The sequence below is a fragment of the Pinus tabuliformis genome, chromosome 9 (genome assembly GCF_031772625.1).
Source record: "Pinus tabuliformis cultivar Carrire ecotype Pingquan chromosome 9, CPIR1, whole genome shotgun sequence".
Taxonomy (NCBI): Eukaryota; Viridiplantae; Streptophyta; class Pinopsida; order Pinales; family Pinaceae; genus Pinus; species Pinus tabuliformis.
The window spans coordinates 1,777,371,036-1,777,397,199 of NC_142307.1; the positions used below are offsets into that span (position 1 = coordinate 1,777,371,036).

Below are 26,164 nucleotides of genomic sequence, written 5' to 3' on the forward strand. Positions count from 1 at the left end.
CATTAGTTAAAGTTTTGAATCTGAGTATGGGAATGCCTACCTCAGTGATGATATAATCTTATACATGTATTTTGTGTTGAAAATTGCAGGTTCCAACCAGGTCATCCACAAGACAATCCTTGAAATGATAAAGCGCTTCACCCTTCCTAGAATTACAAAACCCTAATCTATTCCAGGCTTCGCACTTTAGGGGGCAATCTGTTACACTAAAAAATGTCACCATGACCACTTACAGTTAGTATGGCTCAAATCAGCAGTCATGCTACCCTCTTAGGCAAGTCTTATGCCTCTGCTATCCATCTCAAACTCAAAGAAGAGAGAAAGTCTTGTTAAAAATGTGTTTATCTCTGGGGTCGCAGGTTCTCTCTAGCCTTACCTGCGGGGACGCTCACCGTGTTCACAAAATTTGCGTCCATGGACGCTCTGTATGTTAAGGGATAGGTGCGTCCTTCTGTAAAAGGCAAAATGCGCGAGTTTCATCTTAAAAAAGTTACTTGTGGTTACTTCTAGAACCTTCTAGAGGTCGGTTTGATGAAATTGATGCGCCTCCAGTTGGTTCATGTATCTCTATTAAGGGGGAACTTATCCCATCAATAAGGGAGCTATCCCACCCAAAGAGGGGGATTATCCCATTGATGGTGGACCTGAATAACCTCTTTACAGCACTATAAATAAAGACATTGAGCCAGAGGGAGGAGAGGTTAGAGCTATACATTTTCTTTGGGTAAACGCTGCAGGAATTAGGACTCCCATTTAGAACCTTGTGAGGAGAGATTGTCTTTGCTTGATTCTACTTGGAAGTGGGTGAGCTTTGTCAAAGTAGAGGAAAACCCTTGATGGACCCTGGGAGGAACTTGCACAACACCAAGGCCAGGTTGTAAGAGTTTCTTTGTTTCGTTATTAATACAAACTGGTTTATTTTTCTCAATAGCTTGTGTTAATGAGTTATTTCATGTGTTCCTTGGTCTGCATGTTGGATGTATCTTTTATTATATGAAATACAAGTGCTTGGTAATTGTTAGATTGTTTGTGGTTGCAGGAATTGACATGAAGGAGGAGCTCATCCGGATCGGCAAGGACGGACTACAACAATAGCGTTTTGGAATAAGGTAAGCCTAAACACTCGTAGTTTTCATGTTGTAAAAGGTATATTTAGAGAAAGATCACTCCATTTTGTCTTGTTTGTCGATAGAGAGTTTAGACTCCTAGGGAGGTCAGGTGTGTCCGCACAAACGACTTTTTCCGCCACGACAATAGTGTTTCCCACATCATTGACACGAGACAAAGGAATAATGTTGTGGTGAATCAGAATTATGTGAGGCATCAAAGGGAGTTTGTAATTCTGCAGAGGTCAACTTCTCTTGAACATATCGGCGGCACGATAGTGGACCTGGCAGTATTTGACATCAAATGAGCAGAGGTCATGGTGACAAAGAAATGAGCAGATGAGAGGTCAAATAGGATCACCCAAATCCACGGAGGCTAATGTGAAACAAGATGAGATGTTCCCACCCAGACACGAATGTAGACTAGTGCCATGTTCAAGAGCGACATACTGCCGACACGACATACTGTCGACACGACAATGATTATGGATCCATTTTCCCCACCATTTCTGGCGAGTACCCCAGTTATTTTTAACAAGCTTGATGGGGATAGAATATGCTTGTGGGGGTCATTATGACGGAATCCGATGTCATTAAGTTTTAACGAGTCTGACAAAGGAAGAACTCGGTGTCTTTTCCTGTTTAGAGAGTCTGAAAAGACAGCAGAAGAGTAAACTCCAGGGGGTCCTTTTTCATAAAGTTGTGTCTCTCGAGCTCGAAAAAGTATAAAACAATGCTCGAAAGAACCGCCCGACCATTACGATCGAGGAGTAATTTTCATGAGTAGTGATATCGATCTGAAAAAGTAAAAGAGAGATCAACATCACGTCGTTTCGTAACCATTAACGAACCCGAAACGACAAGGGTCCAACAATCTTTTCGTTTTTACACGGTCGGAAATGGGTTTAAAGACGACCGCCTCTTATTTATGTTTAACGAGTCAAGAGGGGAAACCCGACAATCTTTTCATTTTTAGCGAGTCAGAAAAGAGCTGAAAGATGACTTCATAGTGACTTTTTCGTGTATTTACCGAGGCCGAAAAAGTATAAAATACAACTCGTTTCACCATCAAAGTTGCAAAAAGGACCTATCATAGCACCAAAAGCAAGCGTAAAATCCATTTTCGACCAAAAATATATTAAAATATTCAAAAAAGAACTCTTTAACCCTAATTACAAGTCAAGAAGTCTATAAATATGGTGAAAATGTAAAAAATAGAATTACTTTTACATTTTACCTCTTGCATAGTAGTGGTGGTCCATTTGGGGAGAAAACTTCGAGCAGTGATTACCGCCAATCCGTGCAACCATTTGAGATTCCGCCAGTTTCAGGTAAGAGGCGCTTCCCTTAGCTCCATTTTCATACTCTTTTTATGCATTTTGTTCCCGGATTGAGCCTCCACAAGGGGGATTTCAAAATTTAGGGTTGCGCCCCATTGGCGCGGGTATCCGGCATGGGCCCGCGCCAATGGGGTGATTTACCCAAAGGTGTCGCGCTATTGGCGCGACTGTTTTAGAAACAGTAGCGCCAACTGCGCGACCTAACTTTTTATTTGAATTTGCCCATCATTTTTGAAATTTGTCTGGTTTGTAAGCCTACCAGGGTTTCATTAATGATCTATTCATCCTTGTGGGTGCAGGAAACAAGCAAAAATGGTGGTGGAATGGAAAGAAAGGGAGCATGATGCCGTAGATGCCTTGGCCATCGCAGATGAGGGATGTATGAATGTTTTGACTATGGTCTCAAAAAGTTCTTCCTCACCTCTTATCTGCGAGCTCAACCGGAGCTGTTACAGTTCATAGTGGATGCTTGGGATGTCGATAACCAAGTATTCCGCTTACGGGATCAGACCTTAGAGCTGGATGTATCTGATGTTTACTTCATTACTGGGCTGTCACGGAGAGGGGCGAGCCCCATCTTGACTGGAAGCAGGCCTTTCGGGGAGAAGATAGGTGAAGTGAAGGCTCGTGTGTGCCCAGAGGCACAATTTGGGAAAAAAGGTGCTAAGGTGGATATCGCCACCATCCCTGACTTGGCTCTTAGGGTGATATTGTTCACTATCACGCGTGCAGCTGGGGTACAGGCGCCCCATGAGGCAAGCAAGAATCATCTATTACTAGCGACATAATGCCTTAGCCCCACCATTTTTGACTGGGCTACAGCGGTGACTACAAATATCAAAAGGCAGCTTACAAAGTGTAAGCGCGGGGGAGTGAAACAGTTCGAGTATGGCTTGATTGTGGTGTTGTTCTTCTTGGAACGATTGCCGCTCTTTCAGTACCAGGGACCTGTAGTGGCGGACCCATTGCCACGAGAGCCTAGGATGGCTCGTTGGGCAGCATTGATGGCCAGAGGAGGAGGGGGCCAACAGATGTCATGGAGGCCCGAGTTTTTCATATGGCTTCGCCGTCAGCTAATCGTGGTAGAGGATTAGCCATACGCGGGAACGAACTTCATGGGGGACCCAGACCTCCCACTGCCAGAGGGGGAGGAGTGGGAAGAGGAGTTAGGTATGATCTTCTCTTTTTGATGTTTTATGTATTTTCATTTTTTTTGTCAATACATGCATGTGCTAATCACAATTGTATGTATATGCAGATGTGGGCCCAGAGCGACCAGTCAGCTTGTCTCCTATAGCGCGGAGGGACCAACCTGTAGCTGACCCTCAGGCAAGGGGAGCCGTGGGGGAAGAGCTTGTGCAGAATATCGAGAGACTTACCCAAGGGATTCCAGGCTACGCTAGATTGGCGGGTGTTCCCTTTGCATACCAGAGGCACACAGTGGGGGTGCCGACCCACATCCATCGTCTGTTGAGATGCTTGGGATGCGCGGTGACGTGCTATCATGAGCACCACCACGAATAGACTCCTAGGCTTCTTTCATGCATATTTTTTGAGGGACATGTTGTCCGAGGATGTATCAGGATGAACATGTATTATTTTTTGGGTTTTGTAACGCACGCAGTGCAAACATTATGACACACACACACACACACACACACACATATATATATATATATATATATACATATGTCTATGGTTTATTATTGTGCTTTTATGTGCTTGCTTGTATAATGTTTTGATTATAAATTACGCAAATGTCTATTTAATAAATGATTGGCCAATGCATCAGATAATGTGTTTAATCGTCGTGGAATATGTTGGTATGTGATAAAGTCAAAATCCCTTTCTATCAATTTAACACGTAAGTACAACCTTAAAATGTGATGGTCTCTGACGGAATATCACCCATTGAGCTGATGGACGACAAGTTGAGAGTCTAGGTTAACAAGCAATGTACAAATACCGAGATTAATTGCCTCAGCTAAGAATTCAATAATAGCGCTATATTCAACAACATTGTTTGTAGTATAGCCTAAACAGACACCTTGAATATCTATCAACTCATCGTGAGGATCGTAGATCAACTAATTATGAGTGCTGCGGTAGGCACCATCAGCAAAACCAATGTAAGGTGCACCCAACATCTACACAAGAAGCAAAAAGACACAATAAGGGGAAATCACGCTTTCACACCAAACAGAAAACATGAAAACTCACACACACACACACACGCATGTACAAGTCGAAGCGCATGAATCATGCATAGTACTTTTTCAAGTACAGCCCATTGCAAGGCTTATCAAGAGGATTAACTTCGTAGTCAACTAGCTCGTACGCCCCTTTTTGCAATACTCTCTTTACAATGTAAGGGCCTAGCCACATGGGTTTGAGTTTTCCTGCCCCCAGCTTGTCATTTGCTTGGTCGTATAGCAGGACAAGGTCTCCCTCAACAAAGGAACAAGGATGAATGGTATGGTCAAAATGAGTTTTGACTCTCTTCTTTTGAGCTTCGATGGCCAGGGAGGCTAAATGACGGGTCTCGTCTAACCGTTCTAGATAAAGAAGTCGTTCCTCTACCGGAGTAGTGTTGGGAAGCAACTCGACGGCTATTTTCAACGAAGGAATTTCACATTCTATAGGAAGGGTAGCCTCCAGTCCATAAACTAGTTGAAATGGAGTGAAACCGGTGGTGTCCTTCACAGAGGTTCGGTAGGCCCACAAGACGAGAAACAACATCAGATGCCAATTAGACTTATGCACGTCAACAGTACGTTGAAGCATCGTAACCAGAATCTTGTTAACGGCTTCAACCTGACCATTAGACTGAGGATAGTACGGGGTTGAACTATCGTGCTGTAAGCCTAGTTGGGTTGTTAGCTCAGTCATCATGTGATTACGGAAATGCTTTCCGTGATCTGTGACGATGGCCTATGGAACTCCAAACCACGTAATAACATGATTGAACAAAAACTGCGCCGCTGTATGACCATCTTCAGTTAATGTGGGTATCGCCTCAGCCCATTTTGTAAAGTAATCAACGGCGACGATAATAAACCCATGCCCCCCAGCCGAGCGAGGCTTACAGGTTGTATAATCAATGCCCCATTTTGCTAAAGGGCCTACGGTCACTACAGGGTGCAGCGGGGCTGGTGGCGCATGCATCTTCCGCTGGTATATCTGGCATGCATGACATGAGCAGACAGCAAGAATGCAATCCTTAAAAATGGAGGGCCAAAAATAACCAACGCGAAGGATTTTTTGAGCTGTGGCATATCCGGACATATGGCCACCACAGGCGCCAGAGTGGCAGTCATTCAGGACTTTCTCAGCCTCCTCGAGGGTAAGACATCGACGGAGAACGAAGTCAATGCCGAGATGGTACAAGGTGTCCCCTATGATCCGATAGGGTTGAGATTGATGGCGGATCCGCCGCCGAGCATCTGTGGATACAGCGGGGCAGAAAGAGGACGTTTGTAAATAAACAATAATATCCCTGTACCAGGGATCGAGGGTGTTGATCAGAAAAAGAGTTTCGTCCGGGATATGATCCTCCGAAAGAGAGGGTGCAGAATGAGATGGAAAAGAACAGAGTAATTCAACAAAGACCAGAGACTTCTTAGACTTGGAAACAGTAAATTCCAAGTCAAACTCTTGGAGGATTACGATCCATTTTGAGTATTTTCCCCCCAGCAACTGACGCGACAAAATGTACGTCATCGGGTTGCAGTCAGAAATCACGGTCGTGGTGCGTAACAGGATATAATGTCGGAAATGTTGGATGGCACAAACAGCGGCCAATGCCAACTTCTCAACGTAAGCATAGCGAGTTTCCGTATCCAGGAGGTTGCGTCTGAGGTAATGGATAACGTGCTCATTGCCGTCATCATCATCCTGAACTAGAACCATGCCAATAGTGGTATCGGCGGTGGCCAGATAGAGAGTATAATCATGATGGTAGTTCGGAGGTCTCAATAATGGAGCGGAAACAAGGAGACCCTTGAGACACTTGAAAGACTCTTGGGTGGTAGCATCCCAATGAAAGGGTGTGTTTCGCTTCAGTGATCATGTAAAACCCTTAGCCACCTCGGCATAATTCGGAATGAATCGTCTGAGGAAATTTGCTTTGCCCTGCAAGCTCTGCAACTGCTGCAAAGAAGCAGGGGGAGGAAGATTCAGAATGGCCTCGACTTTGAGGGGATCCAGACGGATGCCTTCTCAGGAGACGATAAACCCGAGTAGTCGGCCTGATTCAACGCAGAGGACACATTTATGAGGATTGAGCTGAATACGGTAGTGTCGGCAGCGGAGAAAGATTTCGCGAAGATGGGAAGGATGGTCCTGACGCTTGACTGAATGAGCTGGAAGATCATCCAGTTACGGCTGTACAATGTGACGAATGTCATGAAAGGCATAGGACACTTCACGTTGGAAGGTAGCGCCGGCGTTCTTTAAACCGAAAGGGAGCTTCTTATAGGCAAAAGTGCCCCAAGGACAGATAAAAGTCTTCTTATGTTGATTAGCGAGCGCAATGTTGATCTGGTTATGTCCAGAAAAACCATCCATAAACGAGTAAATTTCGCTTCCTGCACACTCATCAATAAGATGATTGATGAAGGGTGTAGGGAAGTTATCCTTAGGACAGGCGCGATTGATATCACGGTAATCAACACAGACTCGAATAGTGCCCTGCTTTTTGTCCACAGGAACTATATTAGAAACCCAATCCATCAGTGGAGTGGGGTAAATGAAACCAGCCTTGAGAAGCTTTTCGACTTCTGCTTTGATGGTTGCGGCCTTTCGGGGGTGCACAGGGCGTAGGCACTGACGAATAGGCTTAGCACTTGGATATGTAGGTATCTCGTGCACCACTATACTAGGGTCGATGTCGGGCATCTCTTCGTAGGACCAAGCAAAGACATCACGAAATTCGTGAAATAGGTCAGTGTAGAGTTGAACTTCCTCTGGAGTGCAAGTGACTCCAATGTAAATGTGCTCGACAATCCCCGATTTCACAGAGATGTCGATGGGTTTGGTTTGTGTAATGTTTCCCATATTGCCCTCAGAAGATACTTGGTACATTTGAATAGGTGTTTGAAGGGGAGAGGATGGGATACACGAAGCAAACCGTTCAAGACATGCGATCATTTCCTGATGGGCAGGGAGAAATGAGGAACGGTGGTGATGATCTGACCAAGGGGGTTCCTCAAGAGACATGGTCTCTATGATGGCTTCATCGGAAGGAAATATTTCCCTTAATGGATCCGAAGTAGCATCATCTCCAAGCCAAGGGAAATGAACATACGAATCGGGAACACTGCTCGGAAGAGCAGGTTTGGGAGGGGGAGCCGATACAGCAACGATTTTGACGTAGTTGAGCTCGGCAGGACTCAACGGCATCATATCGCCCCAGGATTCTACCTGATTAGCGGGACGGAGGACCCACGGATCAGAATGCACGGAAATCATGTTAATAGGGGCAAGATTCGAAGGTGGAAGGGGAAAGACACCCATAAGAGAGGGATCCTTAAAGAGTCCGGCTCCCACACTCTCGAATGATTTAGAGGTATGCTCCACGAATGGCACATTACCTTCGGAAGAAGAGGAGAAGAAGGAGAGTTGGTCCACCATGACAATCTTCCCTCGATGAGGGAAACGAATGACACAGAAAAGGGAGGAAGCCACGGCTTGCATGGCGTATGTCCAGCTACGTCTGAGGAGGAGGTTGTAGGTAAGATTAGCATCGACAACTTCGACCTCCACTTCTACCGTCTTGCCTTCCAAGGAGATGGGCAAGCGTTGGAGGATACCGTAAGGACGGGACTCTCTTCCATCAAAGGCTTCTAATGTCGTAGGAGACTGGCTCAATGTTGGAGAACCAACAACTTTCCAGCAAGCAACAGACATGATGAAAGTTGAGGCACCTTCATCAATGACTGTACGATGAATCGTTTTACCATTGATGATGACCTGTATAAGGAAATCGATTTGGTGAGGCAGTCTCGGCATATAGCCCTCGAGATCAAAAGAAATCATATCCGAGTCAGCCGGTTCTATGCCACCGATGGCCGATAGCAAGGACTTCCTCTGGGAGGGGCAGCTCTGGAGGACTTCTAGAGCGGACATAGCAGACGGAGCATGGGCTAAGTCCTCAACAATGTTGTAGTGCTGAGCAGCATGAGCATTCAGGTTGTAAGAAGACTTTCGGAGTACACCTTTTAGAGGGGGTCGGATCGTCGTCTCAGTGCTAGGTCGTTCGATGTGGAGTGGACCGGAACTAGATGGAGGAGTGCTGGAGGGGACCTCCGACTCTTTCCTGGCATGAGATGGATATTCTTTCACTCGAGTAGTGACATGGATGGGAATCGTCCCAGCCATGAAGACTTGAGAGCCGAATGAAGAAGAGGGTTGCAATGGATCTGCCACCATTTGAGTTTGTTGTGAAGGGAAAGGTTCTTTAAGCACAGCAAGAGTCCTAGGAGCACCCTTCAATAATCGACTAACTTCAGACCGCCTGGGGCAGTCTTTAGTGTAGTGATCCTCATCATAGATAAGACAAGGATACTTAGGTTTCTGTTTGGCTCCTTCCTCGGGTGGAGCTTTAGGGGAGTCCTGTTTGGGCTGTTCGGATTTATTCTTGGCTTTCCCTTTCTTTTTCCCTTTCGAGGATTTATCCGCCGTGGTGGACTGAATGTCATTTACCTCGGAGGTACTTCCAGAATTAGATTGACCCTGAGAAGTGTTTCCATTAGAAGCATTATGTTTTTGCTTCCCAGGGTTCGCGGATGATTTCTTTGAAGACACGTTTATAGAGCCAATAACATCGTCAACAGATGGTTTTGGCGGTGCTTTGGATGTTCTGGGTCTCGGGGCGTCTGGAAAATAATCATATAAAGTACCTGACTGATAATATACCAAGTCAAGGTACTGAGCACGTGCGATAGCTTGCTCTTCAGTTACACAAGCACCCATGGCGATGTCTCGCGCAATTGCAGGGACAAAGGAAGTCGTGAACTAATCGGTCAGGAGCTGATCAGGAATCCAAAATTTGATCAAGCCACGACACTGTCTCCATTCATGTATATGATCGGATATATGCATGGCCGTGTCTTGTTTGAGAGACGTAAGGAGATGTGTCCCTGTCTCATACCGAATGGGTAACTGAAAATGAGTTAGGAATGCCATAGCCAGCGAGTTGAAGTCTTGAAATGTTCCGTGATTCAACTCAATATACCACTTAGCGGCCAAGCCGGTGAGAGTCCTTTGCAAGTGGCGGATCCGGATGGAGTCATCAAGCCATGAGTTGGATGAGCACCAAAGGTGATAGGTCATGACATGGGCTTGAGGGTCCTCACCAGCTTTGCCATCGAATTTCAGGCAATCACCGGGTATCTTAGTTGGAACTAGTGGCCAATATGGATTATGAAGAATGGGATCATTCATCAACTTGGACACATCTGGAAGTTCCAACGTCGCTAAGAAAGGCAACTGAGGATTAAAAGACATTTGTGGCTGTGGAAGAGAGGTAGTACCAGGGTTCCAACCAGGTGGTGGTTGCCCCCATGGACTTTGTCCGGATGGGCCTGGCCCATAAGGGTTTTGCCCATAGGGATTTTGCCCATAGGGGTTCTGTCCATAAGGATTCTATCCATAAGCAGACAGTTGACCCTGGGTCGGCCCCCCAGCACCCCACGGATTAGCAACTTGTCCCGCAGGTGCAACGTACTGTTGCTGATAATTCTGGTAAGGAGTGACCTGCATCTGTTGATAATTTTAATAAGGCGTAAATTGAGTTTGCCCCTGGGGTTGCTGGTAGCCATACGTTTGCTGAGCTCCATACTGAGCCTGATAAGAAGGTTGCGCTTGGTAAGAAGGTTGGGGTCATGACCCACCTTGCATTTGATAACCAATTTGAGTCTGGGGCCCAGAAGGATGTCCTTGAACAGGTTGAGCTTGGACCATCTAGCCGGAAGGTTGGCCTGGTTGGGCTTGGGAAGGACCTGTTTGCCCAGAAGGATGTGCTTGCTGGGTACCAGGTTGTCCTTGTGCAACCAAGGGTTGTCCTTGCGGAACAGATGGTTGAGCGGGCTAGACGGCCGTTTGACCTTGAGGTTGGCTAGCCTGTCCAGAAGGATGACTAAGTTGGGCAGTGGGTTGGCCTTGCTGTGTAGAAAGCTGACCCGCTTGCCCAGAAGGATGACTAGGCTGAGCAGTGGGTTGGCCCTGCTATATGTAAGGCTGTCCCCCTTGCCCAGAAGGATACCCCTGTTCGACTGCCGGTTGACCTTGTGGAATATAAGTTTGTCCAGCTTTTCTAGAGGGATAACCCTGCTGGATACCAGGTTGGCCTTGTTGGATGTAAGGTTGTCCAGACGGGTAACCTTACTGGGTACCAGGTTGCCCCGAATAACCAGAAGGTTGATTTAGATAAGTAAACGATGGACCACCAGCGGCCGAAGGTTGTCCCTGATAGGGTTGTCCTTGTGGGCCCCCAGATTGTCTTGGGTAAGACTGACCATAATATTGCTGCCCTTGGGGGGTTTGCACATAAGATGGTTGGCCTTGGTTAGGCGGTCCTTGAAGCTGTGTAGGCATTGCTTGGCCTCCATGGAAAGAGGTGGTACCAGGGTTCCAAGCAATGGATAACGGTACCGAAACCTCAACGAAAGGTTGAGTAGGCAAGGGTTGAGAAAGTTGAAGGTATTGACCAGTAGAATCATAATAAAAGAATGGACCTTGCGCATTCAGATCCTGAACAGCTTGTACAGAAGCATCATATGGCCCCCCTCCTGGAACGGAACCAGAAGAGGGTGGAGCACTTTGTGCAGGGTGGACAACTCTAGGCGAGAGTGTCGGCTGGCCATTACTCACTTGACTGTGAGGGGGACCAGCACCAGTGTTCAAGGCTGAAGACGATGTTACGGCACTAACAACCGGATATGAATGCGCTACACAAATAGTTGGATTCGTCGGAACTGAAGTGACAGGTGTAGTGTGGACTTGTGAAACAAAAGATCTCGTGGTGGGAGTGATATGGGGATCCCACATAGTCGAAGCAGGGATCCTGGCACTTACTGTATCCCTCAACGACTGGTAGCTTGGGGGGAGCAGAGAAGTAGCTGGAATGGGAGTGTCGATATTCGACAAAACAGGTGTCTCACTCACTCTAGGAGATGTCTCATCCATGTGAGAGGTAGACATTGGAGACGAAACACCAGGGGGGGTAAAAGCTATATCGTCCTCTTCAGGCTCCCAGATGGGGTTCCAATGAATTTCGTAACCTTCGTCCTCTGGAGTGCAAGAGTTGATTGGTTGGATACTCAGGATAACAGGAAGAGTATCACTTACAACCGGTACCTCAGGAGCAACAGAAGACGGAGACCCTCGATCACTTGGAACGGGAGTCGACGGTTCAACCAGGATGACAAACTTCAGACAAGACCTAAGGGAGTCTAATAATAAAGGACCCTACTCAAACTAACGCACACAAGATCTAACCAAGTAATGTTTATCGCGGCCAAATAAATTTTAAGACGCAAGGACACAACTTGACCTTTTCATGTTTTAAGAGTCGAGAAAATGACAAAATGGTTACTCTAGTCGCCTTCGAATGTTTTGTGAGCCCGAAGTGACAAACTGCTCAAGTGAGCTTTTTATTTTAAGGAGTCCAAAAAGGATCAAAAGTGACTACTCTGGAGAGACTAGGAAAAGGGTTTACCAAACAAATCCATAAAACTACATATACACCTTGGCAATCATATGAAAACCAAGGATTTCCCGTACGGCAGTCAATCTTCCCGAATGTTGTGTTTGGTGGGTTACGGCTTGTAAGGCGGCAGACACGGCTTCCTGTGGATAAAGGATGATAACCTAGTGGGATCTCCCCTATATACGCGACGGTACGTGGGAGCTCAAGTCGGTGCTAGACCACTATCGAGTCACAAAAGGAGGAATCACCCAACCATAGTGTGAAACAATAGTGACTAGGTTTAACGACGCCAGAGCACGTCTCTAGCCTAGACCTCTAATTAGTGAGAGTTATGTTCCAATGCGTTTTTAAGTTCATTCAGTTCATTTTATGGTTGATCTTTAGTTAAGTTTCAATTTCCAGGTCTTACCGTATGTAATCTCTCACAATTCCCTAAATGCAAGCTATATGCCAAAGAATATCATTTCGTTCGATGAATACTAACTACGAGAGAGTTGAGAATTTTTCAACCAAAATGACCACAATCAAGAAGCACTCTAATGCAGCTAATGACAAATAAACAAAACTTTTCTTTGTTTTAAATCACTTAATCGATGAAAAGCTTTTAATTTCAATTAACTAATGCAACGCAAAAGAGATTATTTGTTTTTCTTTTCAATGGAAAAGTGCACTAAACAAATTTTGAGAGATAATAACACCGAGCAAAAGATCAATTTCACTCAATGAGAACACAATCAAATCCCCAAAACACCAAAACAGTCCTTCAAACCAAGAAGAAAGCACAAAGACCTCTATGAGCTATGTGATCTAAGCTCAAACGAAGCCAAGCTAAACCCAAGCAAAAAAGAAACAAATCACTTGAAAAAAAGCTTTGAAAACTACTGAGAAAATGCAAAAAGTAATCACAAAGTCGACTGGACGATCAAAGAACCCAAGACTCCTACAGAAGGCTCGATGCGTAAAGCCACTAGATGCCCTAGGGCTGAAAGGTGTAATCGATAGAAAGAGGAAAACACCCGAAGGATGAAGGTCTAAAACCAGTCAAACAAGGATCAAACACACTCTAGTAATTGAAAAAGACGCAGCAAAATACAAATCCAAGCTCAGAGGGCTTGAAGACAAGCGAACTGGAAAAGTTGACAGGCCTGGCATGACTGTCAGGCTGTAACTCGCGCTTCTATGGGATTGGCGTGGGTTGTTTTTGAGCAACTTGCGCCAATTGTAGCGACTGTAAGGCTAAAAAGTGCGCTAATCAAGTTTGCTAAGTCAAAAACAAAAGCAAGCAACTCAGGGCTTGAAGACAGTATCTAGGCAAACCAGGAAGCAAGAAACAACAAGAAATCCAACCCAGAAAGCTATCTAAGCAATCAAAGCAAGAAAAACCAAAGAGACAAGACAAACTCCAAGTTGTTTAGTCCGTAAACCAAACCGGAGATTGACTGAAGTGGCGTTGATCTACTTCGCTAATGCAAAGGAATAGCGTTTCGAAGGCTACCTGGCCGTACTTCAGGCTTCGTCTAAAGTTTACAAATCAAACAACAAGATCTCCCTAGAAGAGTTGCCAAATTGTCGTGGAGGTAAATCCTCTCTGTGGACAGAGACGATCCCTACTAGCCGAGACCGGGTCTAGCAACAATCACACAATGCTATCACACAAGTTCCTAATTGCAAATACAAAGTAGATGGTGAGAGCCTACTTGGATTCCAACGCTAGTGTTCATAGAAGAGATGTCGCCCTCATTCCTTTGCCTTGGCCGGTCACGATCCCCACGATCTCCGTGATTGGACACCTGCACATGCAAAGAACAACACGAAAACAAGCATAAAATCTAGTAGATGCAATTATATATCAGTCAAAAAAGATATAACTCAACATCAATCATTACAAAGGACAATGGGAGTGGAACCATAATGATAGTCATCTATTATTAATAAGTAACAAAGAATAATACAACCATTTTTCTGACATCAAATCCTCCTTTGGCTGGGTAGTCAGCTACACAAGTCTTGCAAAGCTTGTTGGGATGAGGAACAAGCCTCTCTCTCTTTGGGTGACAAGAATCTCCTTTCTTAGATTTGGCCTTATGGGTGCAAAGAAGGCTCTTGCAGCTTCAAACTCTCTATCACTATGCTAGAACTGGAGCTATTGTAACTATGACTAGCTTGCTCAAGGCATAGAGGTAGGATTTTATAGATAGAGATGAAAGAGATAGGATCAACCAAATTATTCATGGGATTGGTTTTATCACTTGGAAACTTCCATGAAAGGTGGCCAACCACTTTCCCTTCTATGGAGATTCGAAGCCAAACCATCCTAGCTCAACATAGATTCAGTTGGTGAATGGGTTGAAGAGAACCTTCGGGAGTTTGTTGGTTGAAAACTTTACTCAATTCGGTTGGCGCGAGTGCGACTCTGAGACAGAGTGCCAATAGCACGCCCTTTTTAGAGGATTTCCCTCATTGGCGCGGGCAGTGAACTGAGGACCCGCGCTAATGCAAAAAGAGTTGTTTTCATGGAGATTTTGCAGGAGATGTATTCAGGGCAAATGAAGCTCATACTTAGAGGAATATGATGCAAGTGGTTTCAGGTCATGTCACTTCTCACAGGTCCCAGAATGAGTCCTCCAGTGTGCGGGTGAGGGGTAAAAGGGACGGTGACAAATGGTGACAAATTGCTGTGTAACACGTCCGTTTCAAGAAAATTATGTTGAGGCTTCAACGTCTAGCGAACCAACCGAGGATCCTCACATTAACTTAATGGGTCTAGACAGTGAACATCAAGTCTTTTTAACACAAGAAGATCAAGAGGTCTATAATAATAATCAATTTCGAACTAAAACAGGAGAATCATTTGATTTTAGAGAAGGTTATGATGCAGTAGTATATGAGGTGCATAAACAGTATAAACTAAGGAGTAGAACTATAGATGTACCTGAACCTCTTAAACCAAAGGACAGTAAGTAGCCAAAAGGGACCAAGGACAAGACTGTTCTCCCACAATCCGCTGATAACACCAACCCCCATACCCCAGAAGTCACTGTGGAGGATGTTATCACAAAATCAGTACTAAGGGCTGCAACCAAGTAAGATTTTATGTAACTCTTTCAACCAGACTTTAGACTAGGAATTAGCTTTCCTAGTCAGAGAGGGCTCTCTCACAGACTTTTGATAAAAATCATTCACTACAACAGATGGCTAACTCTTCACTCATTCATGAAAACAAAAGCTGGTTGGATACATATCAAATTGGTCTTCATTGGGCTATGGAGTCTCACACACTAAGTAAACAAAAGCATAGTCATTTCATGGAAGTCAAGGCTCTTTGCATCAGATGTTCAAACATATTTCACATAAACCACAGCTTGCCAAACATACAGGAAGTCAGAGCATTAAAAATGAATTCTGAGTGATTATGCTATAGCAAGGCTGTAAAAGAACATTAAGAGAATAAAACACCATCACATTTGAACAATATAATCCATTGAGAATCTTGAGAAGAAACAACCATTGTTTTACTATTACTGTAACAAGTCTTTACATTGGCCCAAATAAACTCTGTTTTTGTATAAAATGTCCAACCCCTATTACATCCTAATCTGATCCCTTTATAGGCAAACAAACTTAACCACCTCGAGCTTCCTCCTCCAGCATGAGGGGAGCCTCGAAGGTGGCTATTGACTATCCCTATCTAGTGCATAACTAATTTATTAATTACATAATGGCTAAACTGAAATTACAAATGGTTTTCATTTAATCAAAATCCAAAATCTTTGCTCCTCGTAGCATGATGCTTTTCTGGCTCTTGACACATGTCCTTTTGCTGCTTGGGTTGAGGTATCTTGAAGGAGAGTACACTGAACGAGCTAACTTTGGATTCTAGTTGTGTGGATGGCTCATTAATTGACCAAGAGAAATGCTCTGTTTTCACGGTCTCTGTCTCCCATTATGCTTCATTACTTTTAAAAATATGTCCCCTGCTTTTTAATTCCTCCCACACATCGCATATCACCATACTTGCTGATGAGCTGGAAGCCTTGGATTCTGAGAGTTCTAATCTCTGGACAGTTCTCCCATCATAAACCAAAGAAAGCAACAAAGAAAATCCGCAATTTTAATCAAGTTGCTAGTTACCAACAGATTCTCTAGTTTTAAGTCTCGGTGAAAATAACCACTCCTGTGCATATAGGATAACCCTTGCAGTATTTGATATCAGAATTTGATAATTTCTGTTTCTGAAAAAGGAGTAGATCTCTCTTTCATTTTTTATAGCTACTATCTCATGTGTCTGCTGATTCAAAGCCTTCCATACACTTTCGTAAGTGCCATTCCCCAACTCTTTTATGACCTTGTAACGCTCCAAGGCTCTGTCTAGATAGTCAAATAGGAGATCAACAAGCTGGTAAAACACTGCTTGAAAATTTACAGCGAACAATCTACAAATAATTCTTTAAACCCATGACCTGGTACCATCCACTGAGATAAAAGGAAGCATAACCACAAAATTCCACCCTAGTAAAACAAGAATAACAGCAACTCTGGAGTTCTAGGAGGAAAAAGTAGATCAACATTATTGAGTGCAGCCTTTATAAGCTGCAGCACCACGACAATTATCCACTAAAAACCAGTTTATCTGGCAATTCTTCCACTGCAATTTTCAATGCAGTTACATGCAATTTAACCTGAAGAGGAGTCTGGGTTGTAATGTGATTAAAATCCTCACTCCATCTAAGACAATTGATAGTGGGTATTCACTGGCTTACACTATTGCATTGACTGTATTCTGTTCTTGTGTACTCAGTTGTCCATTGTCAGTGTCAACACTTCTTGTTACCTGTCCATCTGCAATTATCAAGAGAACATGGTACTACCCATCACTCTGTTTCACAATACGAATTGCTGCTTCAATAATTGGGGCAAAAGATGTTGGCCCAGCCAGCCGGAGATGTGGGACTATCTCCCGGTAGCGTTTCAACGCTTCTTCGAATCCATTGCATAACCTATCATCTGGATAGAAACTAAACACACTTTGATCATGTGTCAAAGCATTCCCAAAACCAAAACAATGGATCGAGTTGTCTTCGTCAAATACAGATAAGGTCCTCCCGTGGCATTTACTGGAACCGTGGCATTTACTGGAACAAGGATTGTATAGGCAAGAATTGCCAAAGCGTATTTTTAAAGGTTGAGGACTTCCAAGACAACAAAGCCGCCCCCCAACCATAATTCCAATGTATATATAAATGGTCTATACTTACAGTTGCAAGTCTTAGCGTTTCATGTTTTTAACAAGCAAATCTCGATCAGATGAATCCTGAGTGATAAATGACTTCCAGATATAATTTGTGACATGGCCTTCCAAGTAAGTTGCATGACCTTTGTTAAAAACATTAACCTATACAAGAACTGGACCATAAACTTTACTCTTGAAATTGCTGCTATCCTTTTTAACCCATTCAACCGTTTCAAATATATGTCGAGCCCCAGAATCCTTCAATGCCTGCACAAGTCGAATATTTGTATTTTCTATATCTTTCATCCTGTCCATACATCGATTCAGCGTTGATCTCTTCTGATCCAGCATATTACCCTTTTCTTTCTTGAGCGACCGCTTATGACAGAGAAGTCGACATCCTCAGGTTGAAACGCCAAAGTGTCCTTCTCTTTATCCTCGAACACGGTGAAAACGCAAACATTATCAAATTCTCCGTTCCACTCCCAAACGCTATCTTCCTGTATCCATGCAAGCATATCTTCTATGCAACCTCATATCCGATATATGAACCTTCTGCTCGTTCAAGGACATTTACTGCATATGCACGCACCTCTTCACTCTTGAATAAAGGAGACAGCAGCTCCAATGCACCTGTAGTGTCAACAGGTGCCCACCGCCTCATCAAATTCAGCGCCTGCTTGGCTTCCTTATCGTATAATGAATATATCATTTCCACTGACAAATTGGCCAGCAACCAAAATAAATAGATAACACGGCTTCTACTTTATGAGAGGAATTCACACTTATACAAGCATTTTTATCCTGAGAAACGTTCTTATCATCATAAAAAGCCTGAAGAACCTCAGACAACGGTGGAGCTGACACCATCGCCTTGATATCTTCAATCTTATCTGACAGATCTGACATTAGACCTTCAAGCACATCAATCTCATCATATTTATCTTGTATGACTGGTTACATTCTTATTCAAATAAAGAATCCAGTAGCCATCAAAAGCGCGGCAGACACAGTGTATCAAACCCACTCCATGTAAGTCACGAGGAGGATAATAATGAACACTGTGGTGGTTGTCAATGGCTTTTTCCATACTAGTAGCTCTTGAAACCAGGGTACAATATTCATGATAGGTGGACTAATAATTTCCTTTAGAATTTTACCAATCTCAGTGATGCCTTCTGCTGTTAAGCCTTCAACGCTTGCCCTTGCATCTTCTGTTTCCTTTGCTTCCTGTGTTGATTGCTGGACTGTCGTTTCAAGAGGTGTCAATTCCCCAACCTGTGTTTTTCCTACACAGATGGCCTCTTTCTCCTTGATTGTAAATTTTTGGCAGTCCATAACACCCAAAACATGCGACAAGAGAGCTGATGAAGACAAGTGGGCATCCTTATGATTTCTTTCTATGCGAATACTATTCGCCAATTCTTCAAGGACATAGTCACCTCCTGGCAGTAGCTCCTCTCACAGGGTAAAAGTTAGAAGGGTTTGAGGGCATGGTAGGAATATTTGAAATGATTCCCTTGTTGCATGGAGCCGGATTACTCCAACAACTGATCTAGCTATTGCCTCTTTTTCTTCTCTGCCTTTGAGACCAAACCTGCTGATAAAGTTATGCACAGTTACCACCTCCTTAATCAATGCTAGCCAGTAATCACGACGGGCTGAGGCAGTCAGTTCAAGGAACTCCAGTATTAGAGGCTCTTCCATGTCACTGGATTCATAAATGACAGCCTTGTCAAAGAGAAGGGTGCCCCATGGACCTGTTGAACTGGATTTCACTTGCTTCTTTGAAACTGGACGTCCTCCTATAGATGCCGTGAACGTTTCAAACTGGAAGTTAGCAGTTACAACATCTGTAGCCATAACTCAAATGAATTACAAACTTCACCATCAATTTGCAGAAACAGGCTTTTCTATGCATATATCATATTCCCACCGAACCCATAGGAGACAAAGGTGATATGGGTGAGATATTGGCTATGGATTTGAACAATTCCCCAATTTCGTAGCGCAGCCAGTGCAAAGTCGGTGTTTTTCGCTACGAAATCACTAAAACAGGTTGCGCTGCGAAACTGCTAAAGGATTTATGCGCTGCGAAAACACTTTGTCCTTAAGCTAGACTGAAAATTTTGGCAACATAATTTTCAGTGATAACAGTGGCTCCACTTGGGATAGTGTGCCCTTGTGGTACTCTAAGAACTCGCAGGTCCAGTGCCTTATCCATTTATGACAAACAGAAATTTTCTTGACAAGCATAACTGTAGGAGAAAGAAAGCTACATCTACTGAAAAATGCTCAGTTGACCTTGAGCTTATTTATATTTACCTACCTACCTACCCTAACAATTTCAAACTTTTTCCTTCTCAATCAATATGAAATTTCCAATGTAGCCAGTCCTCTGCTTTATCTGATATTTGATTTCTTTGACTGCATCGGAGTTCAGAGCCAATATGATAGTGTGATGACCGCTGCCACTGGAATTGTCTCTGATCCTTATAGAACAACTGAAACACTGGAGTGTAAAATTCTTCAATGTAAACAGCTATAGGATCCCAGAACACATGATCAGCTTGTTTTTCCTTGTAACTTTCCAGCTGTGCAAACTGATCTTCAACCACAGTGTTCAGTTCCTCAATTGTGAAAGAGAAAGGAACCAGCATAGTCTCCTTGCGTTCTGCCATAGAAAATTTCTGAGAATAATGATCATGATCATGAAAACTCTATGCCTGAATTTGTCCTTCTAAACCTTCAATTTCTTTTTCAATGTCTTTGGCAAATTCATCAAAAAATTTCATCTTATCCTCTGACTTGCAGTCAAAGGATTTTAGATATGAGGATAAGGACAAAGAAAAAGATTCATTTGTTTCTTCTTTACTATGATCACCATTCCATTGTTTGAAACCCTCAACTGAAGGAGAGTTCACCACCACCTCTGACCTATCTATCCATTCCTCCAAAAACATGAGCCAAAGGTCTTGAAATGACTTAATGGATTTGGCAGGAAAGCATTCAACCCACTGTTTGCATTTCCCTTGGAGTGAATCATAGAATAACCTTATGCAAACATCCTCATGTTTAACTCTAAGAAGCTCAGCAAAATGACAGAAATCTGAGATATACTTCAACGTTAAACTCAAGTCTTCTCCATTGAATTTTGGACCATTCCTTAGAAAATATGCATCCTTGGGAAAATGATTTGGGAAACCATGAATTCCTGAGAAATCTATGCATGCATACCTTGAACAAAGAATGGCAGCTTCTGGGTCCTTCATAACTCCAGTGGAATCACCATGAATGTATAAACCTTGAATTCTTCAACAATGGAGTCGCCAAGGTAGTTTTGCAGCCTCAAAAATCATTTTGAACTCCTGCTACCTTCAGAAATCCAATCTTCAAATTTCGGGAGAGAGTAAGCTTCAGGCACCCGGCAGACGCACAAAAATGTTATCACAAAATCAGTACTAAGGGATGCAACCAAGTAAGATTTTATGTAACTCTTTCAACCAGACTTTAGACTAGGAATTAGCCTTCCTAGTCAGAGAGGGCTCTCTCACAGACTTTTGATAAAAATCATTCACTACAACAGATGGCTAACTCTTCACTCATTCATGAAAACAAAAGCTGGTTGGATACATATCAAATTGGTCTTCATTGGGCTATGGAGTCTCACACACTAAGTAAACAAAAGCATAGTCATTTCATGGAAGTCAAGGCTCTTTGCATCAGATGTTCAAACATATTTCACATAAACCATAGCTTGCCAAACATACAGGAAGTCAGAGCATTAAAAATGAATTCTGAGTGATTATGCTATAGCAAGGCTGTAAAAGAACATTAAGAGAATAAAACACCATCACATTTGAACAATATAATCCATTGAGAATCTTGAGAAGAAACAACCACTGTTTTACTATTACTGTAACAAGTCTTTACATTGGCCCAAATAAACTCTGTTTTTGTATAAAATGTCCAACCCCTATTACATCCTAATCTGATCCCTTTATAGGAAAACAAACTTAACCACCTCGAGCTTCCTCCTCCAGCATTAGGGGAGCCTCGAAGGTGGCTATTGACTATCCCTATCTAGTGCATAACTAATTTATTAATTACATAATGGCTAAACTGAAATTACAAATGGTTTTCATTTAATCAAAATCCAAAATCTTTGCTCCTCGTAGCATGATGCTTTTCTGGCTCTTGACACATGTTCTTTTGCTGCTTGGGTTGAGGTATCTTGAAGGAGAGTACACTGAACGAGCTAACTTTGGATTCTAGTTGCGTGGATGGCTCATTAATTGACCAAGAGAAATGCTCTGTTTTCACGGTCTCTGTCTCCCATTATGCTTCATTACTTTTAAAAATATGTCCCCTGCTTTTTAATTCCTCCCACACATCGCATATCACCATACTTGCTGATGAGCTGGAAGCCTTGGATTCTGAGAGTTCTAATCTCTGGACAGTTCTCCCATCATAAACCAAAGAAAGCAACAAAGAAAATCCGCAATTTTAATCAAGTTGCTAGTTACCAACAGATTCTCTAGTTTTAAGTCTCGGTGAAAATAACCACTCCTGTGCATATAGGATAACCCTTGCAGTATTTGATATCAGAATTTGATAATTTCTGTTTCTGAAAAAGGAGTATATCTCTCTTTCATTTTTTATAGCTACTATCTCATGTGTCTGCTGATTCAAAACCTTCCATACACTTTCGTAAGTGCCATTCTCCAACTCTTTTATGACCTTGTAATGCTCCAAGGCTCTGTCTAGATAGTCAAATAGGAGATCAACAAGCTGGTAAAACACTGCTTGAAAATTTACAGCGAACAATCTACAGATAATTCTTTAAACCCATGACCTGGTACCATCCACTGAGATAAAAGGAAGCATAACCACAAAAGTCCACCCTAGTAAAACAAGAATAACAGCAACTCTGGAGTTCTAGGAGGAAAAAGTAGATCAACATTATTGAGTGCAGCCTTTATAAGCTGCAGCACCACGACAATTATCCACTAAAAACCAGTTTATCTGGCAATTCTTCCACTGCAATTTCCAATGCAGTTACATGCAATTTAACCTGAAGAGGAGTCTGGGTTGTAATGTGATTAAATCCTCACTCCATCTAAGACAATTGATAGTGGATATTCACTGGCTTTCACTATTGCATTGACTGTATTCTGTTCTTGTGTACTCAGTTGTCCATTGTCAGTGTCAACACTTCTTGTTACCTTTCCACCACTCTGTTTCACAATACGAATTGCTGCTTCAATAATTGGGGCAAAAGATGTTGGCCCAGCCAGTCGGAGATGTGGGACTATCTCCCGGTAGCGTTTCAACGCTTCTTCGAATCCATTGCATAACCTATCATCTGGATAGAAACTAAACACACTTTGATCATGTGTCAAAGCATTCCCAAAACCAAAACAATGGATCGAGTTGTCTTCGTCAAATACAGATAAGGTCCTCCCGTGGCATTTACTGGAACCGTGGCATTTACTGGAACAAGGATTGTATAGGCAAGAATTGCCAAAGCGTATTTTTAAAGGTTGAGGACTTCCAAGACAACAGAGCCGCCCCCCAACCATAATTCCAATGTATGTATAAATGGTCTATGCTTACAGTTGCAAGTCTCAGCGTTTCATGTTTTTAACAAGCAAATCTCGATCAGATGAATCCTGAGTGATAAATGACTTCCAGATATAATTTGTGACATGGCCTTCCAAGTAAGCTGCATGACCTTTGTTAAAAACATTAACCTATACAAGAACTGGACCATAAACTTTACTCTTGAAATTGCTGCTATCCTTTTTAACCCATTCAACAGTTTCAAATATATGTCGAGCCCCAGAATCCTTCAATGCCTGCACAAGTCGAATATTTGTATTTTCTATATCTTTCATCCTGTTCATACATCGATTCAGCGTTGATCTCTCCTGATCCAGCATATTACCCTTTTCTTTCTTGAGCGACCGCTTATGACAGAGAAGTCGACATCCTCAGGTTGAAACGCCGAAGTGTCCTTCTCTTTATCCTCGAACACGGTGAAAACGCAAACATTATCAAATTCTCCGTTCCACTCCCAAACGCTATCTTCCTGTATCCATGCAAGCATATCTTCTATGCAACCTCATATCCGATATATGAACCTTCTGCTCGTTCAAGGACATTTACTACATATGCACGCACCTCTTCACTCCTGAATAAAGGAGACAGCAGCTCCAATGCACTTGTAGTGTCAACAGGTGCCCACCGCCTCATCAAATTCAGCGCCTGCTTGGCTTCCTTATCGTATAATGAATATATCATTTCCACTGACAAATTGGCCGGCAACCAAAGTAAATAGATAACACAGCTTCTACTTTATGAGAGGAATTCACTCTTATACAAGCATTTTTATCCTGAGAAACGTTCTTATCATCATAAAAAGCCTGAAGAACCTCAGACAACGGTGGAGCTGACACCATCGCCTTGATATCTTCAATCTTATCTGACAGATCTGACATTAGACCTTCAAGCACATCAATCTCATCATATTTATCTTGTATGACTGGTTATATTCTTATTCAAATAAAGAATCCAGTAGTCATCAAAAGCGCGGCAGACATAGTGTATCAAACCCACTCCATGTAAGTCACGAGGAGGCTAATAATGAACACTGTGGTGGTTGTCAATGGCTTTTTCCATACTAGTAGCTCTTGAAACCAGGGTACAATATTCATGATAGGTGGACTAATAATTTCCTTTAGAATTTTACCAATCTCAGTAATGCCTTCTGCTGTTAAGCCTTCAACGCTTGCCCTTGCATCTTCTGTTTCCTTTGCTTCCTGTGTTGATTGCTGGACTGTCATTTCAAGAGGTGTCAATTCCCCAACCTGTGTTTTTCCTACACAGATGGCCTCTTTCTCCTTGATTGTAAATTTTTGGCAGTCCATAACACCCAAAACATGCGACAAGAGAGCTGATGAAGATAAGTGGGCATCCTTATGATTTCTTTCTGTGAGAATACTATTCGCCAATTCTTCAAGGACATAGTCACCTCCTGGCAGTAGCTCCTCTCACAGGGTAAAAGTTAGAAGGGTTTGAGGGCATGGTAGGAATATTTGAAATGATTCCCTTGTTGCATGGAGCCGGATTACTCCAACAACTGATCTAGCTATTGCCTCTTTTTCTTCTCTGCCTTTGAGACCAAACCTGCTGATAAAGTTATGCACAGTTACCACCTCCTTAATCAATGCTAGCCAGTAATCACGACGGGCTGAGGCAGTCAGTTCAAGGAACTCCAGTATTAGAGGCTCTTCCATGTCACTGGATTCATAAATGACAGCCTTGTCAAAGAGAAGGGTGCCCCATGGACCTGTTGAACTGGATTTCACTTGCTTCTTTGAAACTGGACGTCCTCCTGTAGATGCCGTGAACGTTTCAAACTGGAAGTTAGCAGTTACAACATCTGTAGCCATAACTCAAATGAATTACAAACTTCACCATCAATTTGCAGAAACAGGCTTTTCTATGCATATATCATATTCCCACCGAACCCATAGGAGACAAAGGTGATATGGGTGAGATATTGGCTATGGATTTGAACAATTCCCCAATTTCGTAGCGCAGCCAGTGCAAAGTCGGTGTTTTTCGCTACGAAATCACTAAAACAGGTTGCGCTGCGAAACTGCTAAAGGATTTATGCGCTGCGAAAACACTTTGTCCTTAAGCTAGACTGAAAATTTTGGCAACAGAATTTTCAGTGATAACAGAGGATATCTCAGAACAACAGCCCTCCGAAAACCATCCAGCCCCACCTCATCCTTCAAATGCAGGTTCAAACACCATCCCTGAAAATAAATATGGTACCAATTTCACTCAAAATCATACCAATCATGAAGAAAGGATTACTAAAAGCCCAACTGAAAAGGAAAAACTATTGTACTTATTGCTAAGACTCAAGAAGCCCTTTATTTTGGAAACAGAAATAAGTAAGCTAAAGATATCTGTCCCTCTCTCTGAATTGGCTAAACACAAAGTTTATAGAGAAGATCAACCGGTCACTCCAAATATCGGACAGTAAGGATGCTATGAATGTTCTAGATGATCAACCTGAGTTACTGTTTGGTCCTGAGGTCAATGGAAAAATAGTGAATGGAGGGGTTCCACCCTTCTATGTAAGTCTAAACATCCATGACAACGTTTTACATAATGCAATGTTTGATTCTGGGGCCTCACACAACTTAATGCCCAAATCTGTAATGGAAAAACTAGACTTAGATATCACAAGACCTTACAAAGATCTATTCTCATTTGATTCAAGCCAAGTCAGGTGTGTAGGCTTGATTAAGTATTTGTGTGTCTCCCTGGTCCAATACCCAACCAAAAAAAATTTAATGGATGTAGTGGTAGCTGACATGCCTCCTAAGTATGGTATGCTCTTGTCCAGATCTTGGGGGGCCAAACTCCAAGGATCTTTGCAATTAGACATGTCCTACGCTACCATTTCAGTCTTTGGGCAGCCAAAGAGATTATACCGTGAAACATTAATGAAGTATGTGGTGAGCAATCAAGACAAGCCCCAAAAATTTCCAATTTATTCAATACACTCTGACATGGATTCATTTATTATCTATAATGCTGACAAGTGCAGCAGGGCTTATCCTGAACTATTAATGGCAGCATAGGCAAAGGAATTGAATGAACAATTTTCCTCCCAAGACCAAAATACTTTTGGTATAACTGATATAACAAGGCAACATGATGTATGAAGTGACTTGCAAGAAACCAATCTGCCCATGAC

General features: G+C 42.9%; 1 pseudogene; it reads right to left on the reverse strand.

The window, feature by feature from the left end:
* Window positions 1-22,487: 22,487 nt before the first annotated feature.
* On the reverse strand, window positions 22,488-22,967 carry LOC149155886 (E3 ubiquitin-protein ligase RGLG5 pseudogene; annotated as a pseudogene).
* Between the last annotated feature and the right edge of the window lie 3,197 nt (window positions 22,968-26,164).